This window comes from Hesperophylax consimilis, unplaced genomic scaffold, assembly GCF_061612785.1.
Source record: "Hesperophylax consimilis isolate HC1 unplaced genomic scaffold, BYU_Hcon_1.0 scaffold_60, whole genome shotgun sequence".
Taxonomy (NCBI): Eukaryota; Metazoa; Arthropoda; class Insecta; order Trichoptera; family Limnephilidae; genus Hesperophylax; species Hesperophylax consimilis.
The window spans coordinates 123,335-134,125 of NW_028301290.1; the positions used below are offsets into that span (position 1 = coordinate 123,335).

At 33.8% G+C, this 10,791-nt stretch overlaps 3 non-coding genes across 3 annotated transcripts; all 3 read right to left on the reverse strand.

Annotated features, from left to right (window-relative positions):
• Positions 1-7,580: 7,580 nt before the first annotated feature.
• Positions 7,581-7,699, reverse strand: LOC149408804 (5S ribosomal RNA). Its single transcript, XR_016305381.1, has one exon. It is a non-coding gene; the product is annotated as a 5S ribosomal RNA (ribosomal RNA).
• A 322-nt stretch (positions 7,700-8,021) lies between these two features.
• LOC149408805 (5S ribosomal RNA) lies at positions 8,022-8,140 on the reverse strand. The gene has a single exon (XR_016305379.1). It is a non-coding gene; the product is annotated as a 5S ribosomal RNA (ribosomal RNA).
• A 322-nt stretch (positions 8,141-8,462) lies between these two features.
• Positions 8,463-8,581, reverse strand: LOC149408806 (5S ribosomal RNA). The gene has a single exon (XR_016305380.1). It is a non-coding gene; the product is annotated as a 5S ribosomal RNA (ribosomal RNA).
• Between the last annotated feature and the right edge of the window lie 2,210 nt (positions 8,582-10,791).

Below are 10,791 nucleotides of genomic sequence, written 5' to 3' on the forward strand. Positions count from 1 at the left end.
TATTTTTTATGGACGCTAATTGCAGACTTGGGTTCGAACTTTAGAAGCAGTTTTCTCAGGTTCTATAAGACCGAACTGGCTGAAATTTTGGAATAGTGATATGAATCGTAATCCAAATCGAATTCAGTCCTAAACTCTCCATAAAGTTGTATTTTTAGAAAAATCATGATTTTTATGGAGGCTTATTTGAGACTTGGGTTCGAACTATAAAAGCAGTTTTCTCAGGTTCTATAGGACCAAACTGACTGAAATTTTGGAAAAGTGATAAGAATCGCAATCCAAATCGAATTCAGTCACGAAATCTCCATAAAGTTGTATTTTTAGAAAAATCATGATATATATGGACGCTAATTTTAGACTTGGGTTCGAACTTTAGAAGCCGTTTTTCCAGGTAGTATGGGACCAAACTGGCTGAAATTTTTGAGTAGTCATAAGAATCGTAATCCAAATCGAATTCAGTCACAAAATCTCCATAAAGTTTTATTTTTAGAAAAATCATGATTTTTATGGACGCTTATTTCAGACTTGGGTTCGAACTTTAGAAGCAGTTTTTCCAGGTAGTATGGGACCAAATTGGCTGAAATTTTGGAGTAGTCATAAAAATCGTAATCCAAATCGAATTCAGTCACAAACTCTCCATAAAGTTGTATTTTTAGAAAAATCATCTTTTTTATGGAAGCTTATTTGAGACTTGGGTTCGAACTTTAGAAGCAGTTTTCTCAGGTTCTATAGGACCAAATTGGCTGAAATTTTGGAATAGTGATAGGAATCGTAATCCAAATCGAATTCAGTCACAAACTCTCCATAAAGTTGTATTTTTAGAAAAATCATATTTTTTATGGAGGCTTATTTGAGACTTGGGTTCGAACTTTAGAAGCAGTTTTCTAAGGTTCTATGGGACCAAACTGGCTGAAATTTTGGAAGAGTTATATGGATCGTAATCCAAATCGAAGTCAGTCACAAAATATCCATAAAGTTGTATTTTTAGAAAAATCATATTTTTTATGGACGCTAATCGCAGACTTGGGTTCGAATTTTAGAAGCAGATTTCTCAGGTTCTATAGGACCGAACTGGCTGAAATTTTGGAATAGTGATATGAATCGTAATCCAAATCGAATTCACTCACAAACTCTCCATAAAGTTGTATTTTTAGAAAAATCATCTTTTTTATGGACGCTAATTGCAGACTTGGGTTCGAACTTTAGAAGCAGTTTTCTAAGGTTCTATGGGACCAAACTGGCTGAAATTTTGGAGTAATCATAAGAATCGTAATCCAAATCGAATTCACTCACAAACTCTCCATAAAGTTGTATTTTTAGAAAAATCATCTTTTTTATGGACGCTAATTGCAGACTTGGGTTCGAACTTTAGAAGCAGTTTTCTAAGGTTCTATGGGACCAAACTGGCTGAAATTTTGGAAGAGTGATATGAATCGTAATCCAAATCGAATTCAGTCACAAAATCTCCATGAAGTTGTCTTTTAAGAAAAATCATGATTTTTATGGAGGCTTATTTGAGACTTGGGTTCGAACTATAAAAGCAGTTTTCTCAGGTTCTATAGGACCAAACTGGCTGAAATTTTTGAGTAGTCATAAGAATCGTAATCCAAATCGAATTCAGTCACAAAATCTCCATAAAGTTGTATTTTTAGAAAAATCATGATTTTTATGGACGCTTATTTCAGATTTGGGTTTGGACTTAAGAATCAGTTTTCTCAAGTTCTATAGGACCAAACTGGCTTTTATTTTGGAAAAGTGATAAGAATCGCAATCCAAATCGAATTCAGTCACAAAATCTCCATAAAGTTGTATTTTTAGAAAAATCATGATTTTTATGGACGCTAATTTCAGACTTGGGTTCGAACTTTAGAAGCAGTTTTTCCAGGTAGTATGGGACCAAATCGGCTGAAATTTTGGAGTAGTCATAAAAATCGTAATCCAAATCGAATTCAGTCACAAACTCTCCATAAAGTTGTATTTTTAGAAAAATCATATTTTTTATGGACGCTAATTGCAGACTTGGGTTCGAACTTTAGAAGCAGTTTTCTCAGGTTCTATAAGACCGAACTGGCTGAAATTTTGGAATAGTGATATGAATCGTAATCCAAATCGAATTCAGTCCTAAACTCTCCATAAAGTTGTATTTTTAGAAAAATCATGATTTTTATGGAGGCTTATTTGAGACTTGGGTTCGAACTATAAAAGCAGTTTTCTCAGGTTCTATAGGACCAAACTGACTGAAATTTTGGAAAAGTGATAAGAATCGCAATCCAAATCGAATTCAGTCACGAAATCTCCATAAAGTTGTATTTTTAGAAAAATCATGATATATATGGACGCTAATTTTAGACTTGGGTTCGAACTTTAGAAGCCGTTTTTCCAGGTAGTATGGGACCAAACTGGCTGAAATTTTTGAGTAGTCATAAGAATCGTAATCCAAATCGAATTCAGTCACAAAATCTCCATAAAGTTTTATTTTTAGAAAAATCATGATTTTTATGGACGCTTATTTCAGACTTGGGTTCGAACTTTAGAAGCAGTTTTTCCAGGTAGTATGGGACCAAATTGGCTGAAATTTTGGAGTAGTCATAAAAATCGTAATCCAAATCGAATTCAGTCACAAACTCTCCATAAAGTTGTATTTTTAGAAAAATCATCTTTTTTATGGAAGCTTATTTGAGACTTGGGTTCGAACTTTAGAAGCAGTTTTCTCAGGTTCTATAGGACCAAATTGGCTGAAATTTTGGAATAGTGATAGGAATCGTAATCCAAATCGAATTCAGTCACAAACTCTCCATAAAGTTGTATTTTTAGAAAAATCATATTTTTTATGGAGGCTTATTTGAGACTTGGGTTCGAACTTTAGAAGCAGTTTTCTAAGGTTCTATGGGACCAAACTGGCTGAAATTTTGGAAGAGTTATATGGATCGTAATCCAAATCGAAGTCAGTCACAAAATATCCATAAAGTTGTATTTTTAGAAAAATCATATTTTTTATGGACGCTAATCGCAGACTTGGGTTCGAACTTTAGAAGCAGATTTCTCAGGTTCTATAGGACCGAACTGGCTGAAATTTTGGAATAGTGATATGAATCGTAATCCAAATCGAATTCAGTCACAAACTCTCCATAAAGTTGTATTTTTAGAAAAATCATCTTTTTTATGGAAGCTTATTTGAGACTTGGGTTCGAACTTTAGAAGCAGTTTTCTAAGGTTCTATGGGACCAAACTGGCTGAAATTTTGGAAGAGTGATATGAATCGTAATCCAAATCGAATACAGTCACAAAATCTCCATGAAGTTGTCTTTTTAGAAAAATCATGATTTTTATGGAGGCTTATTTGAGACTTGGGTTCGAACTATAAAAGCAGTTTTCTCAGGTTCTATAGGACCAAACTGGCTGAAATTTTTGAGTAGTCATAAGAATCGTAATCCAAATCGAATTCAGTCACAAAATCTCCATAAAGTTGTATTTTTAGAAAAATCATGATTTTTATGGACGCTTATTTCAGATTTGGGTTTGGACTATAAAAGCAGTTTTCTCAGGTTCTATAGGACCAAACTGGCTGAAATTTTGGAAAAGTGATAAGAATCGCAATCCAAATCGAATTCAGTCACAAAATCACCATAAAGTTGTATTTTTAGAAAAATCATGATTTTTATGGACGCTTCTTTCAGACTTGGGTTTGGACTTAAGAATCAGTTTTCTCAAGTTCTATAGGACCAAACTGGCTGAAATTTTGGAAAAGTGATAAGAATCGCAATCCAAATCGAATTCAGTCACAAAATCTCCATAAAGTTGTATTTTTAGAAAAATCATGATTTTTATGGACGCTAATTTCAGACTTGGGTTCGAACTTTAGAAGCAGTTTTTCCAGGTAGTATGGGACCAAACTAGCTGAAATTATGGAGTAGAATCGTAATCCAAATCGAATTCAGTCACAAACTCTCCATAAAGTTGTATTTTTAGAAAAATCATATTTTTTATGGACGCTAATTGCAGACTTGGGTTCGAACTTTAGAAGCAGTTTTCTCAGGTTCTATAGGACCGAACTGGCTGAAATTTTGGAATAGTGATTTGAATCGTAATCCAAATCGAATTCAGTCACAAACTCTCCATAAAGTTGTATTTTTAGAAAAATCATGATTTTTATGGACGCGTATTTCAGACTTGGGTTCGACTTTTAGAAGCAGTTTTTCCAGGTAGTATGGGACCAAACTGGCTGAAATTTTGGAGTAGTCATAAGAATCGTAATCCAAATCGAATTCAGTCACAAACTCTCCATAAAGTTGTATTTTTAGAAAAATCATCTTTTTTATGGACGCCAATTGCAGACTTGGGTTCGAACTTTAGAAGCCGTTTTCTCAGGTTCTATAGGACCGAACTGGCTGAAATTTTGGAAAAGTGATAAGAATCGCAATCCAAATCGAATTCAGTCACAAAATCTCCATAAAGTTGTATTTTTAGAAAAATCATGATTTTTATGGACGCTAATTTCAGACTTGGGTTCGAACTTTAGAAGCAGTTTTTCCAGGTAGTATGGGACCAAACTGGCTGAAATTTTGGAAAAGTGATAAGAATCGCAATCCAAATCGAATTCAGTCACAAAATCTCCATAAAGTTGTATTTTTAGAAAAATCATGATTTTTATGGACGCTAATTTCAGACTTGGGTTCGAACTTTAGAAGCAGTTTTTCCAGGTAGTATGGGACCAAACTGGCTGAAATTTTTGAGTTGTCATAAGAATCGTAATCCAAATCGAATTCAGTCACAAAATCTCCATAAAGTTGTATTTTTAGAAAAATCATGATTTTTATGGACGCTTATTTCAGACTTGGGTTTGGACTTTCAGGTTACGATAAGGATTACGATTCTTATGACTACTCAAAAATTTCAGCCAGTTTGGTCCCATACTACCTGGAAAAACTGCTTCTAAAGTCCGAACCCAAGTCTGTATTAATCCAAATCGAATTCAGTTACAAACTCTCCATAAAGTTGTATTTTTAGAAAAATCATCTTTTTTATGGAAGCTTATTTGAGACTTGGGTTCGAACTTTAGAAGCAGTTTTCTAAGGTTCTATGGGACCAAACTGGCTGAAACTTTGGAAGAGTAATATGAACCGTAATCCAAATCGAATTCAGTCACAAAATCTCCATAAAGTTGTATTTTTAGAAAAATCATGATTTTTATGGACGCTAATTTCAGACTTGGGTTCGAACTTTAGAAGCAGTTTTTCCAGGTAGTATGGGACCAAACTGGCTGAAATTTTGGAATATTGATTAGAATCGTAATTCAAATCGAATTCAGTCACAAACTCTCCATTAAGTTGTATTTTTAGAAAAATCATCTTTTTTATGGAGGCTTATTTGAGACTTGGGTTCGAACTTAAGAAGCAGTTTTTTAGGGTTCTATGGGACCTAACCGGCTGAAATTCTGGAATAGTGATAAGAATCGTTATCCAAATCGAATTCAGTCACAAAATCTCCATAAAGTTGTATTTTTAGTAAAATCATGATTTTTATGGACGCTAATTGCAGACTTGGGTTCGAACTTTTGAAGCAGTTTTCTAGGGTTCTATGGGACCAAACTGGCTGAAATTTTGGAAGAGTGATATGAATCGTAATCCAAATCGAATTCAGTCACAAAATCTCCATGAAGTTGTATTTTTAGAAAAATCATGATTTTTATGGACGCTAATTTCAGACTTGAGTTCGAACTATAAAAGCAGTTTTCTCAGGTTCTATAGGACCAAACTGGCTGAAATTTTGGAAAAGTGATAAGAATCGCAATCCAAATCGAATTCAGTCACAAAATCTCCATAAAGTTGTATTTTTAGAAAAATCATGATTTTTATGGACGCTAATTTCAGACTTGGGTTTGGACTTAAGAATCAGTTTTCTCAAGTTCTATAGGACCAAACTGGCTGAAATTTTGGAAAAGTGATAAGAATCGCAATCCAAATCGAATTCAGTCACAAAATCTCCATAAAGTTGTATTTTTAGAAAAATCATGATTTTTATGGACTCTAATTGCAGACTTGGGTTCGAACTTTAGAAGCAGTTTTCTCAGGTTCTATAGGACCAAACTGGCTGAAATTTTGGAAGAGTTATATGAATCGTAATCCAAATCGAATTCAGTCACAAAATCTCCATATAGTTGTATTTTTAGAAAAATCATCTTTTTTATGGACGCTAATTTCAGACTTGGGTTCGAACTTTAGAAGCAGTTTTTCCAGGTAGTATGGGACCAAACTGGCTGAAATTTTGGAGTATTCATAAGAATCGTAATCCAAATCGAATTCAGTCACAAAATCTCCATAAAGTTGTATTTTTAGAAAAATCATGATTTTTATGGACGCTTATTTCAGACTTGGGTTTGGACTTAAGAATCAGTTTTCTCAAGTTCTATAGGACCAAACTGGCTGTTATTTTGGAAAAGTGATAAGAATCGCAATCCAAATCGAATTCAGGCACAAAATCTCCATTAAGTCGTATTTTTAGAAAAATCATATTTTTTATGGACGCTAATTGCAGACTTGGGTTCGAACTTTAGAAGCAGTTTTCTCAGGTTCTATGGGACCAAACTGGCTGAAATTTTGGAAGAGTGATATGAATCGTAATCCAAATCGAATTCAGTAACAAAATCTCCATGAAGTTGTATTTTTAGAAAAATCATGATTTTTATGGACGCTAATTTCAGACTTGGGTTTGGACTTAAGAATCAGTTTTCTCAAGTTCTATAGGACCAAACTGGCTGAAATTTTGGAATAGTGAAAAAAATCGTAATCCAAATCGAATTCAGTCACAAAATCTCCATTAAGTTGTATTTTTAGAAAAATCATCTTTTTTATGGAGGCTTATTTGAGACTTGGGTTCGAACTTTAGAAGCAGTTTTCTAAGGTTCTATGGGACCAAACTGGCAGAAATTTTGGAAGAGTGATATGAATCGTAATCCAAATCGAATTCAGTCACAAAATCTCCATCAAGTTGTATTTTTAGAAAAATCATGATTTTTATGGACGCTTATTTCAGACTTGGGTTTGGACTTAAGAATCAGTTTTCTCAAGTTCTATAGGACCAAACTGGCTGTTATTTTGGAAAAGTGATAAGAATCGCAATCCAAATCGAATTCAGGCACAAAATCTCCATTAAGTCGTATTTTTAGAAAAATCATATTGAAGTGAAACTTCTTTACGCGCGTCATGCAATTTCGTGGACCGGAGTAAAACCAACTCATGACCGAAACGAAAATGCGGGACCGATTAAAGTTCATTTGATGTAGTAAAAGTTTTGAAGTAAAATATAAATGCTTCTTAGCTCATCTCGACAACTGGCGTTGGTGGTGTAATGGTCAGCATAGTTGCTTTCGAAGCAGTTGATCCGAGTTCGATTCTCGGCCATGGAATATTATTTTTTTGTTTTTAAGGAATTTTTTTTTTTTAATGGTTGACCATAATATCAATCCACTAAGTAATATTTTAGGCCTGTAGCATAATTGAAAAGTTAAAGAATGATATAAAATTTTTTATGATGTTAACGATAAAAAAATAAAAAAAAACATAAAATTAAAATAAAAAATGGGCCAACGGCACGCGGTGTTCCCAAGCGGTCACCCATCCAAGTACTGACCGCGCCCAATGTTGCTTAACTTCGGTGATCGGACGAGAACCGGTGTGTTCAAAATGGTATGGTCGTTGGCAAAAGTTAAACAATATTAATTTCTATTCTACCTGCCAATAAATATATGAAAATTAGTATAAAAAAGCCCTAATAATATTGAAAAAATTAGCAAGGTGTGTGCGAGGTTGATAAAAATAATCATTACATACGCGCTTGAAAAAGATCGTAATTACATTAATAAGTTTGTAGGAATTTTTTTTTTCAATGGTTGACCATAATATCAATCCACTAAGTAATATTTTAGGCCTGTAGCATACTTGAAAAGTTAAAGAATTTTATGATATTATTAATTATAGTAATGATAAAAAAATAAAAAAAACATGAAATTAAAATAAAAAATAGGCCAACGGCACGCGGTGTTCCCAAGCGGTCACCCATCCAAGTACTGACCGCGCCCAATGTTGCTTAACTTCGGTGATCGGACGAGAACCGGTGTGTTCAACATGGTATGGTCGTTGGCAAACGCTAAACAATATTAATTTCTACTCTACCTGCCAATAAATATATGAAAATTAGTATAAAAAAGCCCTAATAATACTGAAAACATTAGCAAGGTGTATGCGACGTTGATAAAAATAATCATTACATACGCGCTTGAAAAAGATCGTAATTACATTAATAAGTTTGTAGGAATTTTTTTTTTCAATGGTTGACCATAATATCAATCCACTAAGTAATATTTTAGGCCTGTAGCATACTTGAAAAGTTAAAGAATTTTATGATATTATTAATTATAGTAATGATAAAAAAATAAAAAAAACATGAAATTAAAATAAAAAATAGGCCAACGGCACGCGGTGTTCCCAAGCGGTCACCCATCCAAGTACTGACCGCGCCCAATGTTGCTTAACTTCGGTGATCGGACGAGAACCGGTGTGTTCAACATGGTATGGTCGTTGGCAAACGCTAAACAATATTAATTTCTACTCTACCTGCCAATAAATATATGAAAATTAGTATAAAAAAGCCCTAATAATACTGAAAACATTAGCAAGGTGTATGCGACGTTGATAAAAATAATCATTACATACGCGCTTGAAAAAGATCGTAATTACATCCATAACTTTGCAGGAATTTTTTGAAGTGAAACTTCTTTACGCGCGTCATGCAATTTCGAGGACCGGAGTAAAACCGACTCATGACCGTGACGAAAAAACGGGATCATTTCGCTATAGGAGCCTAGCTAATATTATATACCTAGTTTAACTCACTCTCCTAACTCATCTTCGCTGTCTACAGGCAGAGCGCACGACTGTGGTCGTGAAGAACCGAGGTTCGATCCCCGCTTTAACTAATTTTTTTTTCTTTTTTTATAACTTTTAATTTTTTTTATCACATGCTACTTATAAATATGTCAATAGACAGAAAAAAAGAGAGAATGAAATGAAAAGAGAGAGAGAGAAGAATACTAGAAGTTTCACTTCTGTCTTGCGTAGGCTTGACACACCCATTTTTTTTTTTATGGACGCTAATTGCAGACTTGGGTTCGAACTTTAGAAGCAGTATTCTCAGGTTCTATGGGACCAAACTGGCTGAAATTTTGGAGTAGTCATAAGAATCGTAATCCAAATCAAATTCAGTCACAAAATCTCCATAAAGTTGTATTTTTAGAAAAATAATGATTTTTATGGACGCTAATTTCAGACTTGGGTTTGGACTTAAGAATCAGTTTTCTCAAGTTCTATAGGACCAAACTGGCTGTTATTTTGGAAAAGTGATAAGAATCGCAATCCAAATCGAATTCAGGCACAAAATCTCCATTAAGTCGTATTTTTAGAAAAATCATATTTTTTATGGACGCTTATTGCAGACTTGGGTTCGAACTTTAGAAGCAGTTTTCTCAGGTTCTATGGGACCAAACTGGCTGAAATTTTGGAAGAGTGATATGAATCGTAATCCAAATCGAATTCAGTAACAAAATCTCCATGAAGTTGTATTTTTAGAAAAATCATGATTTTTATGGACGCTAATTTCAGACTTGGGTTTGGACTTAAGAATCAGTTTTCTCAAGTTCTATAGGACCAAACTGGCTGAAATTTTGGAATAGTGAAAAGAATCGTAATCCAAATCGAATTCAGTCACAAAATCTCCATAAAGTTGTATTTTTAGAAAAATCATGATTTTTATGGACTCTAATTGCAGACTTGGGTTCGAACTTTAGAAGCAGTTTTCTCAGGTTCTATGGGACCAAACTGGCTGAAATTTTGGAGTAGTCATAAGAATCTTAATCCAAATCGAATTCAGTCACAAACTCTCCATAAAGTTGTATTTTTAGAAAAATCATCTTTTTTATGGAAGCTTATTTGAGACTTGGGTTTGGACTTAAGAATCAGTTTTCTCAAGTTCTATAGGACCAAACTGGCTGAAATTTTGGAATAGTGAAAAGAATCGTAATCCAAATCGAATTCAGTCACAAAATCTCCTTATAGTTGTATTTTTAGAAAAATCATCTTTTTTATGGAGGCTTATTTGAGAATTGGGTTCGAACTTAAGAAGCAGTTTTCTAGGGTTCTATGGGACCTAGCCGGCTGAAATTTTGGAATAGTGATAAGAATCGTTATCCAAATCGAATTCAGTCACAAAATCTCCATAAAGTTGTATTTTTAGAAAAATCATGATTTTTATGGACTCTAATTGCAGACTTGGGTTCGAACTTTAGAAGCAGTTTTCTCAGGTTCTATAGGACCAAACTGGCTGAAATTTTGGAAGAGTTATATGAATCGTAATCCAAATCGAATTCAGTCACAAAATCTCCATATAGTTGTATTTTTAGAAAAATCATCTTTTTTATGGAGGCTTATTTGAGACTTGGGTTCGAACTTTAGAAGCAGTTTTTCCAGGTAGTATGGGACCAAACTGGCTGAAATTTTGGAGTAGTCATAAGAATCTTAATCCAAATCGAATTCAGTCACAAACTCTCAATAAAGTTTTTTTTTTAGAAATATCATCTTTTTTATGGAAGCTTATTTGAGACTTGGGTTCGAACTTTAGAAGCAGTTTTCTAAGGTTCTATGGGACCAAACTGGCTGAAATTTTGGAAGAATGATATGAATCGTAATCCAAATCGAATTCAGTCACAAAATCTCCATGAAGTTGTATTTTTAGAATAAT